This window comes from Mesoplodon mirus (assembly GCF_964341445.2).
Source record: "Mesoplodon mirus genome assembly, chromosome: 10".
In the NCBI taxonomy this organism is placed as follows: Eukaryota; Metazoa; Chordata; class Mammalia; order Artiodactyla; family Ziphiidae; genus Mesoplodon; species Mesoplodon mirus.
Window position 1 is genome coordinate 99,797,076 of NC_138986.1, and position 12,760 is coordinate 99,809,835.

General features: G+C 42.2%; 1 protein-coding gene and 1 long non-coding RNA gene across 2 annotated transcripts in view; one reads left to right on the forward strand and one right to left on the reverse strand.

Annotated features, from left to right (window-relative positions):
• LOC309811210 (protein FAM170A-like) overlaps positions 1-12,760 on the forward strand; it is a gene marked incomplete at both ends in the record, with an annotated part of 61,952 nt that overhangs the window by 14,453 nt on the left and 34,739 nt on the right. The window lies entirely within an intron of this gene.
• Positions 931-5,851, reverse strand: LOC309811365. The gene is made up of 4 exons (XR_014295140.1): positions 5,604-5,851; positions 5,047-5,097; positions 2,902-2,947; positions 931-1,051 (listed from the first exon to the last, which is right to left on the reverse strand). It is a non-coding gene; the product is annotated as an uncharacterized lncRNA (long non-coding RNA).

Consider the following 12,760-nt stretch of genomic DNA (forward strand, 5'->3'; position numbering starts at 1 on the left):
TGACTTAAAGTTACAAAAGATCACTTTGCCACCTAAAGAACAAACTGTGGGAGGAGAAGGGTGGCAACAGGTGACCAGTACAAAGACTATGCAATAATCCTGGAAAGAGATTTCCAACTGGGACCAGGTGATGGACAGCACAGGGCTGGTGAGAAGCAAAACAGATAGAGAGCTAACCACAGGAACTCACGGCTGCTTGGTTCTCACCTAAATTTCTATCTGGGTTGCTGAATTCATCAACCAAAGCCTCTCTTCTCTTTCTATATGTTTTGTATCTCGTTTGAAGAATGAGAACATGCAAAGTCACAAGTTCACATGAACGGGCTAGAGCGAAAGTTTACTAGAAATTTGAGTTCCAACTGCATATTCAAGGTATTGAAAGCTGTGTTTTTCAAACTTTGTATCACGACCCACTGAAGAAACAGCATTTATTTCACAACCTAGATACACAGGTAGAAAAGTATACATTACTAAAACGAAGCTTGAATGACCTATATCTAACCAATGTCTCCTTTCATGAAATCTGTTCCCACTGGCTCTCACACCACTCATGCCATCGCCCAGAGTTTCTGCTGCAATGTGTTGTACTCTTCCTAAGAAACTCTGATATTTTCTATACTATTTTATTTCATTAAAAAATCACACGTAGGGCTCAATAAATTGGCTTTATGATCCACTAATGGCGGGGAGGGAAATCTGAAGAAGAATACACAAGGTACAGCAAGATACTGTCGATTTACAGTTCTTTTACAAAATAATTGAAAAGGACCTGAAACACACTGTTTGGAAAGACCAGAGACATCCTCTCGTGTCCCACAGGAATTGCAAAAGTCTGGTCCCCAAACTCAGGGAACCACCTCAAGAGGCCCAAAGCCTTGAAACACCAAGGTCACAAAGACACTCGCAGAGAAAGGCTGTCCTCACCCACTGAGACCAGGTTCCGGAAGTTTTCCACCATCACATCCTGGTACAGCTTCCTCTGGGCCGAGTCCAGCAGCCCCAGCTCCTCCTCTGTGAAGGCCACGGCCACGTCCTTGAAGGTCACCGCCTCCTACGACAAACAACACCACCTCAGTCTTATACCCAGTGGCCAGTGGAAGAGGGGCAGCCCCGAGGAGACGAGGAGGATGGGAAGTTGCTCCGGCTCCTGTGAGGTGTGCAGACTTCCCAGCACCCCCTCCTTCCATCCTGCCAATGCCACACACTGACTTTCCTCAGCCTCACCGGACGTGCAGCTATGAAAGAGAAAGCTTTGTGTATTTACCTGGGGCTCTCAGACAACTCATAAGTAAACTCCCTAGAATTCTAACCACTGGATCCTGAACTAAAAAGCTTTCACTCTTTAATTATTATTGCCAAGTGCCCCAGAAACAGTTACCAATTTAGTCCTGGCAGTATTTGATGGCACCTGCTTTCTCACTGAGGTGGGAACCAGCTGAGAAGGAGTGTTATATGTGGAAACTAACCAAAAGGCCGTGCCAGGTCTCTGAATGAAAACTCTCTCTTTCCCCGTTCCTGTCTTTTGCTTGAATGCAATACTCTGACTCCAGACCCTTGGTTTTCTGGGTGAGTCTGAGTTGGTTCCTCCTTTTCTCACAACCCCGATTCTTTATATTTAAAACAAAGATGAAACCAAGCACCTCTTTATACAATTGTTCTGAGCTGTCTATGCAGTGACAAGTGCTTTAAGTACCACTGGACTTTTTCAACTAAGGTCATGTATTACTCTGATTAGAAAAAAATATAAGATGGAAAAAGAAACAAACCAGTAAATAAAATACACAAAGGGTCTGACTCAAGCATGGGGAAGACTGAATCTAACTCTGGTCGTGAGAAAACTTCTAACAATACATGACTTTTTCTGCGTGAAGCAGCAGTTTGATCCTGCTGTGCTCTGCCGTATTTGGATATTCTACCAAAAAACATCCAAGGCACCACATGTAAAACATACCTCTTAAATTCTGAATACCTAAACCTACTATGTTAAGGGCAAAAAGGGGCAATATGCTTCAGAACAGATATTTTGAGAAACAGGTTAAATCAGGAACACTGTCACTGTAGTGCTCCTAAAACAGGAGAAGTCTTTAAACTAAATGTCTGTGAATGAAGAATAGTTTAAAGAATAGGTGCAGGGCTCCCCTGGTGGCGCAGTGGTTGAGAGTCCACCTGCCGATGCAGGGGACACGGGTTCGGGCCCCGGTCCGGGAAGATCCCACATGCCGCGGAGCAGCTGGGCCCGTGAGCCACGGCCGCTGAGCCTGCGCGTCCAGAGCCTGTGCCCCGCAACGGGAGAGGCCACAACAGTGAGAAGCCCGCGTACCAGAAAAAAAAAAAATAGGTGCATAAGTTTGCAGGAACATGATAAAGCAATTAAAAGTGAATGTTAGCTACTATTAAATAAAAAAAACAATTTAAAACTGTATCTATGTTATAAATACAAATACACATCCATGAATACATATGATGAAGAGATTACAGAAATATAAAAGCAGCTAATTTGTAAGCAGGTAAGTGGTAGACTGGAAGATGTCCTTCATTTCCCTTAATTTTTCTTTTACTTGTAAAATAAAAAAATGATGAAACAAAACAAAAATTAAAACCGAAACCAATTAAATTTAACAGGAATTTTTAAAAAAGCACACATGGCACACTCAGGTCCTCATATGCTTAGACTCTCCTTGAAAGAGAAAACCCATATGGAACCATACCCAATATTTCGTAATAACCTATAAGGGAAAAGAATCTGAAAATATATGTATATATATGTATAACTGAATCACTTTGCTGTACACCTGAAATTAATACATTGTAAATCAGAAAAAGAAAAAAAGAGGAAAACCTGTGTCCAACCTGAGTACAAAAATGGCGTTTTTAACAGCAAGAAAGGCAAGCTCTACTCACCTGGAATGTGCTCATTTTCTCTCTCCTTCTGGGGCAGTGCAGAGTCCTAGCAAAACAGACAGGGAAAGAAGAAGTCAAACTGGAAACTGGTTTAAAGAAAAAGAAGTCACTAACCCACGTGGTGCTCATTGTGAATTACCAAGGCTCCCAGTCCTCGGGGTGGCTACAGCTGATTATGCTTGATGAGCAGAGCCCCACGCAGATACCAGATGCCCCCGTGAACCCCCTCAGTGGCTGTGTGAGGAATGACCTGCCCATCCATACACAGTGGCCCCCTCACAGTGTGCCTGCAGCTTCCACAGGGGTCATTCTTATTCTGGGTATGGTGTAAACAGAGACCATGTAAGTCAGAGTAGGTTTTGGAGTCAATATGCATGGGCTCTGATCAGGCTATGCCATTCACGAGCAGTGTCACCCTGGGCAAGTTATTCACATCTCTTCGCCTCAGTTCTGTCCTCTGCCAGTAGGGGAGAACACGGGCATCCACCTCGTGAGATCGTCATAAGGTAGGAAGCTCTGAGAACACCACTGTCAGGGTTTCTTATTTCTTAGCAACTGCGGTAAAGCAGATGATATTTTAGTGAGAAATTATCCTTAGAGATGTGATTTCTACCAACAGAAGACTGTCAGACATGTGGAGGTCATACGTTGTTGCCCTGTTATGTGAGAGTCTTTATAGACTTCCGAAAATCTCTGCTTGTCTTCCTAAAGATTTTGTGACTGCAACAATAATATTTAAATTGACATGGACAACTTTTTACAAAAGGTATAAAAAGACGTTAAGTTTCTTTTTAAACAGGAAGTACCCTTTTGACAATTATGCACAGAGGTAAAGAGATCTAATAAAAGCCAGGATTCTGCAACAACAGTAAATAATAGTTTGACAGTCCATACCTAATTCAAATGAAAAAAAGACAGGAATCTGAATTGCAATTATATCATTATAAATATAGGAAAGTTTAAGAAATAAATGGGAGACTTCCCTGGTGGTGCAGTGGATAAGACTCCACATTCCCAATGCAGGGGGCCCGGGTTCGATCTAGTACAAAAGATGGCAATGATTCCACTCCCCAAAGCTTGGGAGAGAGATATCTTCACAACTTCTAACGACCTCCATTTTGACTCTACACTTGCTAGCTGTCTTCTGCTCAATTCAGGATTCTGAAAGGGGCCCTGACAGTTGACAATAATTAGTGGGGGAATAAAATCATTGGACTAAGTAGGCCTTTGGTGAATCCAGCTCAGTTTTATCTGTGACATCCAGCAGGGTCGATTTCCTCGGCCTCAGTTTCCAGAAAAGACCCTCTCTTGAGCTTCTCGAATTTTCACGTGCATGTGAATTACTGCGGGATCTTGTTGGAATGCAGCCTCCTGGACCCCCTACGCAGAAATTATAAATCAGAAGGTCTCGAATGGGGCTCAAGGCTGGGCATTTCTATCCAAGTGATGCCAAGGCCGCTGGTTTGTGGACCACAATTTGAGTAGCACTGCAGTGTAACATCAGTCCCACAAAGAACAGCCTCCACGACACAGAAACATACACAAAGAGTAACCAGACAAAAAGGCACGAAAACATTAACAACTGGTATCTTTACATCCTAAAGTTACAGATAATTAAAATTTTTCTTTATGTATATATCTGCATTTTTCCATAATGATTATGCTACTTCTATGATATACATATTATTTGAAATAAAATAAATGACCCAGTTGAGAAAACTATCTTAAAAACTCATAAAATAGCCTACACCTTGCTCTCAAGGTCCCCACAATTAAGTCCCGACCTCCTTTCATGATATGATTCTAGCCAGTACCCTATGCTCAAAGAGAATATACCAAAGGGATTAGCAAACTCAGCTGCTGGACTCAAACTGCCTGGGTCCCAACCCCAGCTCTGCCTCCTACCATCTGGGTGAGGATGGGCCAACAGGGCTGTGTTCCCTGCCCCCAGCTCCTCAGCCTTAAAGTAGAGAAAACAGCAGTACCAATTCACAGAGCCACCGCCTGATGGAAAAGTGTTCATTTGCATAAAGCTTTTAGAATGGAAATTAGTGACCAAGGCTCAGTTATCATCGTTACCCATGTCTCATACGTTCTACAATTTATAGGAATACCTTAAGGAGAAGAATGCCAAGTCCTACTCACGTGGGGCTCTGTTGCCTCTTCCTCCGTGCAGTGCTTTGTGAGAAGCCAGGGCTGGGGAAGGAAAGGAGACTGTGAAATACCAGGGCTGTGTTTCCATCCCCACTAATTCATACCGCACCCCCTTCCGCCCCCGTACCAGCTACAAGTCCTCTCCTCCCAAAACAGGCCAGGAGTCCAGGACAATTCAGCTTCCTGGGCTCACAGAATCCCGCTGCGTAATGGGTGCCTCCCGAATTAGCGTAGTATTAATACCAACCATGTATCAGGCAGTTGTAGACCTTTTACTTGTGCTATCTCGTTTCTTCTCACAACACTATATTAACAAGGCATTCCTTTATCCCCCCTTTTACCGAACAGCAACCGAGGCACAGAGGAGTTAAGCAACTCACCCAGTGTGACGCCGTATGAAGCGGTAGGGCTAGCTCATAGGTGGGGGACGGGGTCAGGTTAGGGGTGAAGAAAACCGGGAGACCCTCAAACCCCAGGAGGCACGACCTGAGCCCACCCCATCCCGGGTACGTTACCAAACGCAAAGAAGCTCCGCCCGCGGGGCGTACATCACCACTCCAGGCCCTCAAACCTCCGCTTTTAGCCGCTCCTCCTCTTTCTCCCCAAATGAAAGGTCTGCAAAGGGGAAGCTTGAATGGGTCGTGAAGAGCGGACCTGAAACACCGTCATCAGGCAAAACATGGCTGCTGCGTGTCCTCCTGGGGCGGAAGTGCCTGCGACTAACCCGGAACTCCTGGACCACATTTCCCAGAATTCCGCGGGTAAACCTTTACAGCGAGGCGTTACTGTAGCTGCAGTATATGTGACTACACGAGTTTACGAGCTCTGGACTACATGTCCCAGAATGCAAGGGTGGTTGCGGGGGTGCCTACCGGCACGAGCTCTGGACTACATGTTTTCACTCTGGTTTTCACTTTCCGGAATCCCTGAGAAGGTCTCAGGCCGTCTTGCCGTTCTACTGTGTAGGCCTCAGAAGAGTGTAGATTCTGTTCATTGAAAGGCGTACAAACTCAGTAGAATTTTGGACGTCTTCCAGAGGCTAAGCGACATAAAAGCATTACCAGCCACGAAGGCTTCCTGGTAAACCCCAAAGAGTTTCACCATTGGAATAAGGGGAGAAGGAAACTGGGCTTTCTTTGGCAGGGACTGAAGCCAAACGCCAAAACACCTCATTCCCTGAAATTGTGTAAAGGTGAACGTGTTTTGTTAGCATCTTACAACCCGTGCAGAAGCAAGGGAAAATCCTTTCTAGAGACAGACATCAACATCCTAGGTCTCAAGTTATTTCTGTAATTATAAAATCTGTGACATTGCTATTTGACCAAGTGAACTTTAAGGGGAAGGAAAAAGCATTACTTGACATACGGAGGGACACTTCACAGTCATAAAAGTTTCAAATTCTCAGAAACTAATAACTTCAGCTGATACTTTATAAAGCAAACATTGACAGAACCATGAAGAGAAACATTCAAATTCACAATTGGATCTGGAGATTTGAACACATACATAGAGGGAAATGTTGAGCCTTAAAAGCATATATTAAAGTAGAAAGGGGGGCTTCCCTGGTGGCGCAGTGGTTGAGAGTCCGCCTGCCGATGCAGGGGACACGGGCTCGTGCCCTGGTCCGGGAAGATCCCACATACCACGGAGCGGCTGGGCCCGTGAGCCATGGCCGCTGAGCCTGGGCGTCCGGAGCCTGTGCTCCGCAACGGGAGAGGCCACAACAGTGAGAGGCCCGCGTACAGCAAGGAAAACAAAAACAAAACAAAACAAAACAAAGTAGAAAGGAAGTTGAAAATTGATTCAGAAAACATCCATTTCAGGAAATTAATAAATGAATAATAAAACTGAAGAAGGCAGATGGAAAAATAAAAGATCAGATGAATGAAATACAAAATAAAGTAGATCCCACACACACCCACAAAACAGAAATTAAAGAAACAAACAAAACAAACAAAAAAAGATCATCCATAGTATAAACAAAGATTTTTTCAAAAATGTGTTCCAAATTCTTTCAGGAAAATATCCTCCAAGAACTATTCCTGACTTAAGCCAACATAGCACACAGGATTTCTTTCCACTACAAGTAAAGTGAAATCTTGGATATAGCATGATGAAATACGGTAACATGATTAAGTTTTATTTATTCACCTCCTGTTCCCTATGGCACCCTCCACTCCCTTCTCTACCCCGTAAGCTACCATTCTAATTTGTTTGATGTGTTTTCTTTTGGGTGTGTTCTTGTGCAAAATGTGCACTTGTGTATAGTTTCAATTCATATAAATAATATTGTGTCATAAAATTCATTCTGGTGTTTATTTCCTTCATTCAGGAGTATATTTTTAAGATTCACCCATCCAGGCTTCCCTGGTGGCACAGTGGTTGAGAGTCTGCCTGCCGATGCAGGGGACGCGGGTTCACGCCCCAGTCTGGGAAAATCCCACATGCTGTGGAGCAGCTGGGCCCGTGAGCCATGGCTGCTGAGCCTGCACGTCCGGAGCCTGTGCTCCGCAGCGGGAGAGGCCACAACAGCGAGAGGCCCACGACCGCAGAAAAACAAACAAACAAAAAAAACATTCACCCATCTATCTAATTTGTTTCATAGAGTTCCATTTTCTGCACCCACATTTTACCTGTACTCTTCCAACTGCCATGCCAATGATAATAAAATAAACATCTTCTTACATTTGTTTATAGACGTATCTGAGAATTTCTTTGGAGTACATACCCGAGGGAAATTATTTCATAGCAAATATGTAAACCTTAATAATATAGCCAGATTGACTTCCTGAACGGCTACACCAGTCCAGATTACCAAAGAGTTGCACGTCAGGTTTTTGTGCAACCACTTACCTTCATTTGGACGACTCATCACCATTTTGCTAGTGTATTAAATGTATAGTAGTATCTTGTTTTAGTTAAATTTCTCTGATTTCTAATAAGTTTGATCTTTTTTCAAATGCTTGGTAGCTTCATCTATAAGTGTCTACTTACAACTTTTGCCCCATTTTCTAATGTGGATGCTATCTTTTTCTTCCTCATTTCTATTACATATTCTGATTATTAATACCTTTTCAGTTTTACCAATTACAAGTATCCTTTCCTAATTGGGCACGTGTTTCTAAAATTTTTCTATTGTGTTCTTCATGGAATAGAAATCTTTAATTATAAGATAATCAACCAATAATTTATTCATATCTGTGCTTCTGAAACTCCTCAGGTGAAAAAATATATTTCTACCTTTTAAAAATTAACTTTCTAGACTTATCTTTCACATGTAGGTCCTTTAAATATTTTGGAGTCTATTTATGTACATTTTATTACATGGGATCCACTTTTATTTTTCTCCAAGAGAAATTCTTAAAAATAGTGATATTCATGGCTTGAAGATTCAATATTACAAAGATATCAGTAATCCTCAAAATGATCTATAGGCTCAATCAAACCCCAATAAAAACATCAGCATTTTTTCCCTTGGAAATTGATGAGATGTTTACAAATATTATGTGGGAAAGCAAAGAGCTACAAGAAGAGCTGGGGGCTTCCCTGGTGGCGCAGTGGTTGAGAATCTGCCTGCTAATGCAGGGGACACGGGTTTGAGCCTTGGTCTGGGAAGATCCCACATGCCACGGAGCAACTAGGCCCGTGAGCCACGTACTGAGCCTGCGCGTCTGGAGCCTGTGCTCCCCAACAAGAAGCCGTGATAGTGAGGCCCACGCACCACGATGAAGAGTGGCCCTCACGATGAAGAGTGGCCCCCGCTTGCCACACTAAAGAAAGCCCTCGCACAGAAACGAAGACCCAACACAGCAAAAATAAGTAAAGAAACTCCTACCCCCAACATCTAAAAAAACATAAAAATAAAAAATAAAAGAAGAGCTGGGACAATCTGAAAGAAGAATGAAAAGAAAGATATGAGTCACATTAAATCTTACTATAAATCTACAATATAAGATAGTCTGGTGTTTGCTCAAGGATAGACAAGATAATAGACATCAAAATCCATGTTGAAACAGACATTATAACAATGTGTAAAAAGAAAACACTGCAGGGAGCTCCCTGGTGGTCTAGTGGTAAGGATTTGGCGCTTTCACTGTGGTGACCCTGGTTCAATCCCTGGTCAGGGAACTGAGATCCTGCAAGCCACGCAGCACGGCCAAAAGAAACAAGAAAGAAAAGAAAACACTGCAGCAGAGAGGGGAAAGAACTCTTGCTAATACAGTTGATCCTTGAACTAGGGTTCAAGGGGGTTAGGGGTGCCAACCCTCTGCTAAGTTGAAAATCCAAGTATAACTTATAGCCAGTCCTCTGTACGTACATGGTTCCTCCATAATCGGCAATTCTGCATCTGAGGATTGAACCAACCTTGGATCGTGTAGTAGTGCAGTATTTACTATTAAAAAAAATCCTCGTATAAGTGCACTTGTGTAGTTTAAACCCATGTTGTCCAAGGGTCAACTCTTGGTTCTCAGTCAGCTGGATATCCATATGGGAAAAATATTAATCATTACTGCATAGGATATAAAAATATAAATTCCAGAAGATCTGCAGACTTAAATTTGAAAAGTAAACAATGATGCTTTAGGAAAGAAACGTAAGATAACAGCCTTTTTGCCTTGGAGTAGGAAGAATTTCTTAAGACCAAAAAAATCACCAACTGTGAAAGAAAAAATTGAAAAATTGGACTATTTCAAAGTTAAGAAACACCGTAAACCCAAACGCAGCACTCTTGGGCCAAAAGTGAGAGAGATTTTAAAAACATCTATGGAATAAAAGACTCAGATGCATCCCTCATGCCCATGCATTCTTCAAGGGTCAACTGTATCTACCAAAGTTGAACATATACCCTATAACCCTTTGGTTCCACCCATAGAAATATCCCTCAAACAAGTGCACAAGGCACATTCTAGATTGCTCACATCACCACTAACTGTGATAGCCAAGAATGGGGAAGCACCCAATACCCACCAATAATGGGATTAATAAATAGATTTTGATATGTTTACACACTGCAATAATATCCACCAATGAAAATGAATCAACGGTATCCACTCCCATCAATATGGATAAATGTCATGGATATACTGTGGAGCAAATGAAGCCAACACAAAATAGCACCTATTACATGACTCCATTTATATCAAGTACAAAATAGGCTAAGTGAATCTACACCATTACAAACTAGTGGCTACCATATGGAAAGGAAGGTTACTAGAAAGAGCCAAAAAGGGATGCTTCTAGGGTTTGGGGTTTGTCCTGGTCCTCCAAGAACTAGACGGCAAAGTGCTGAGAAAGACTTTAATGAACAAATATTTCATTAGGGGAAACATCGGAGAGAAAATGGCAGGGAGCTCTGGAAGGCTGGCAGAACTATCAGCGCATAGTGCAAGTCTGACCCTGAGTGAAGATTTGGAAGAAAGATTTGGTAAATCATCCGAGACTGCCTTGTCATCTACGTAAAATCCTTCAAGGCTGTCAGAGTCCTTGAAAACAGGTCACTGGACAGAGGAATCCTGGTCTCCAAGAAATGGCCTGCCTTAGGATCCCTGCTGTGCTGACTAGGAGCAATCAGGGGCAAGGCCGGCCTCCAGGCAAACGTGGTGATGGATTTAAGAGCAGCAGCTGGGACCTTTGGCCAGTTATGCTCCCTGTGGTCATAACTGTGAAACAGGAGACTCTCAACGTGGATGCTTCCTTGTGATAAGATCGGGTTGTTTATTTCTGTCAGAAATAATCCTGAAGCAACGTTGCGTCCTTCTCAGTATATCATACCCCAGAGATCTAAAACGTTCGTTTGTTCTGTTATTGATAATGTTCACCTCTTGGCTAAGGTAGTGTTCACCAAATTTATACCTTGTTGTGATCAATACTTTGTGGAGAGATATTTTGGGTTTTGTAGCATCCTGCTCCTTGTAAACTTTCAACCAGTAGTTTTATAATTCATTGATTACTCTTGCCAGAACCTATCATTACTATGATGGTTGTAAATAATGATTTTTACATTACGTCATTCCTTCTATATATTTATGGTTTGGCATTCTATTATGAGAGCCCTTCCTTCCCTCCCTTCCTCTTTTTTTATTCATATTCTGTATGATAATTATTTATTTTAGGGTCAAATTGCTCAGATTTACCCAGTGTGAGTCTCTTCAAGCTGGATCTTTTTACACGTCCCACCACTCTTTCCTACTTTCTGGCACAGTAAATTTTCTCCAGGATCATTCTACACTTTCCTTGCTCCAGCCCTGAAATAGAAACGTGGATATACATGCTTATATACATCACATACACATGTGTGTGTTTGTATATCCTCGCACTTCCATATCTACTTCTGTAAATACCTAGCACGTGCACTCACTCCCTCTCTCTCTCTACAGATGGGTGGACGGATGGATGGATGGGTAGACAGATCTGTATAAATAACTTATGGTCAGACTTCCATATCCGTGGTTCCTCTGTATCTGCAATTCTGCAACCATGGGTTCAACCAACCACAGATCATGTAGTACTGTAGCAATTACTATTAAAAAAAAAAACCTGCATATAAGTGGACCTGCCCAGTTCAAACCCATATTGTTCAAGGGTCAACTGTAACTTGCTAAATAAAGCCCTTTAACCAACTATATTAAAAATACCACCATTGGTCTGCGTATGGAATGCCATCCAAACCTGCTTTGTCCTTACTGGTTCCACATCCAGAGGGTCCTCTGCTATTATGCTCAGTTCTCTCCTCATGTGCATCTTTTCAACAAGAGAAACTTTTTTTTTTTAAACCTCCACAATGTAGGTATATCCACTTTTGTTTCTAGCTCCAGGATTTTCCCTCTCCCTATTATGGATCTGTAGTTAAAGCACAGCATAAATAATAAAGCTTCAACTGTTGAAACTCATGAATTTTTCTGTGTATGCAAAATAATCTGAGAACTGTTTTGTTTTTGAAATTGGCTTCCAGAGTTCATACCATAATTTTAATCTTATATGCCTTATGACAATATAGAACAATCATATGAGGTCTTAACTGCAAGGGATAATTATTTAATACTTTTTCAAATTCTATTAAAATAATTTCCTGCTTTGGCAATACCCACTATTCAATGAAAAAAATATAACATGAAGTTATAAAATGGAAAAATATCACAAAATGCTCCTTGCCTAGGAAAACCACTCTGGAAGAGTATCCCTTTACACATGATCTTATGCATGTACACATACGTGTGTGCACATGCACACATACACAAACACTAACAAAGATTTATGGTTGATTATACTATGAAGGCTACAATCTGTGACCTCTCAAAGCCCATATTGTGTATCTCCTGCGATTATGATATGTCATAAATTTTTAAAATAAATTTTTATTTAATTTATTTATTTTTGGCTGCATTGGGTCTTCGTTGCTGCGTGCGGGCTTTCTCTAGTTGCAGTGAGTGTGGGCTACTCTTCGTTGCGGTGCGCGGGCTTCTCATTGCAGTGGCTTCTCTTGTTGCGGAGCACAGGCTCTAAGCACGTAGGCTTCAGTTGTTGTGGCACACAGCCTCAGTAGTTGTGGCACACGGGCTTAGTTGCTCCACAGCATGTGGGATCTTCCTGGACCAGGGCTCGAACCCGTGTCCCCTGCATTGGCAGGCGAATTCTTAGCCACTGTACCACCAGGGAAGTCCCTGTCATCATTTTACCGGCTTCAGATTAATATAGGAATCTATCA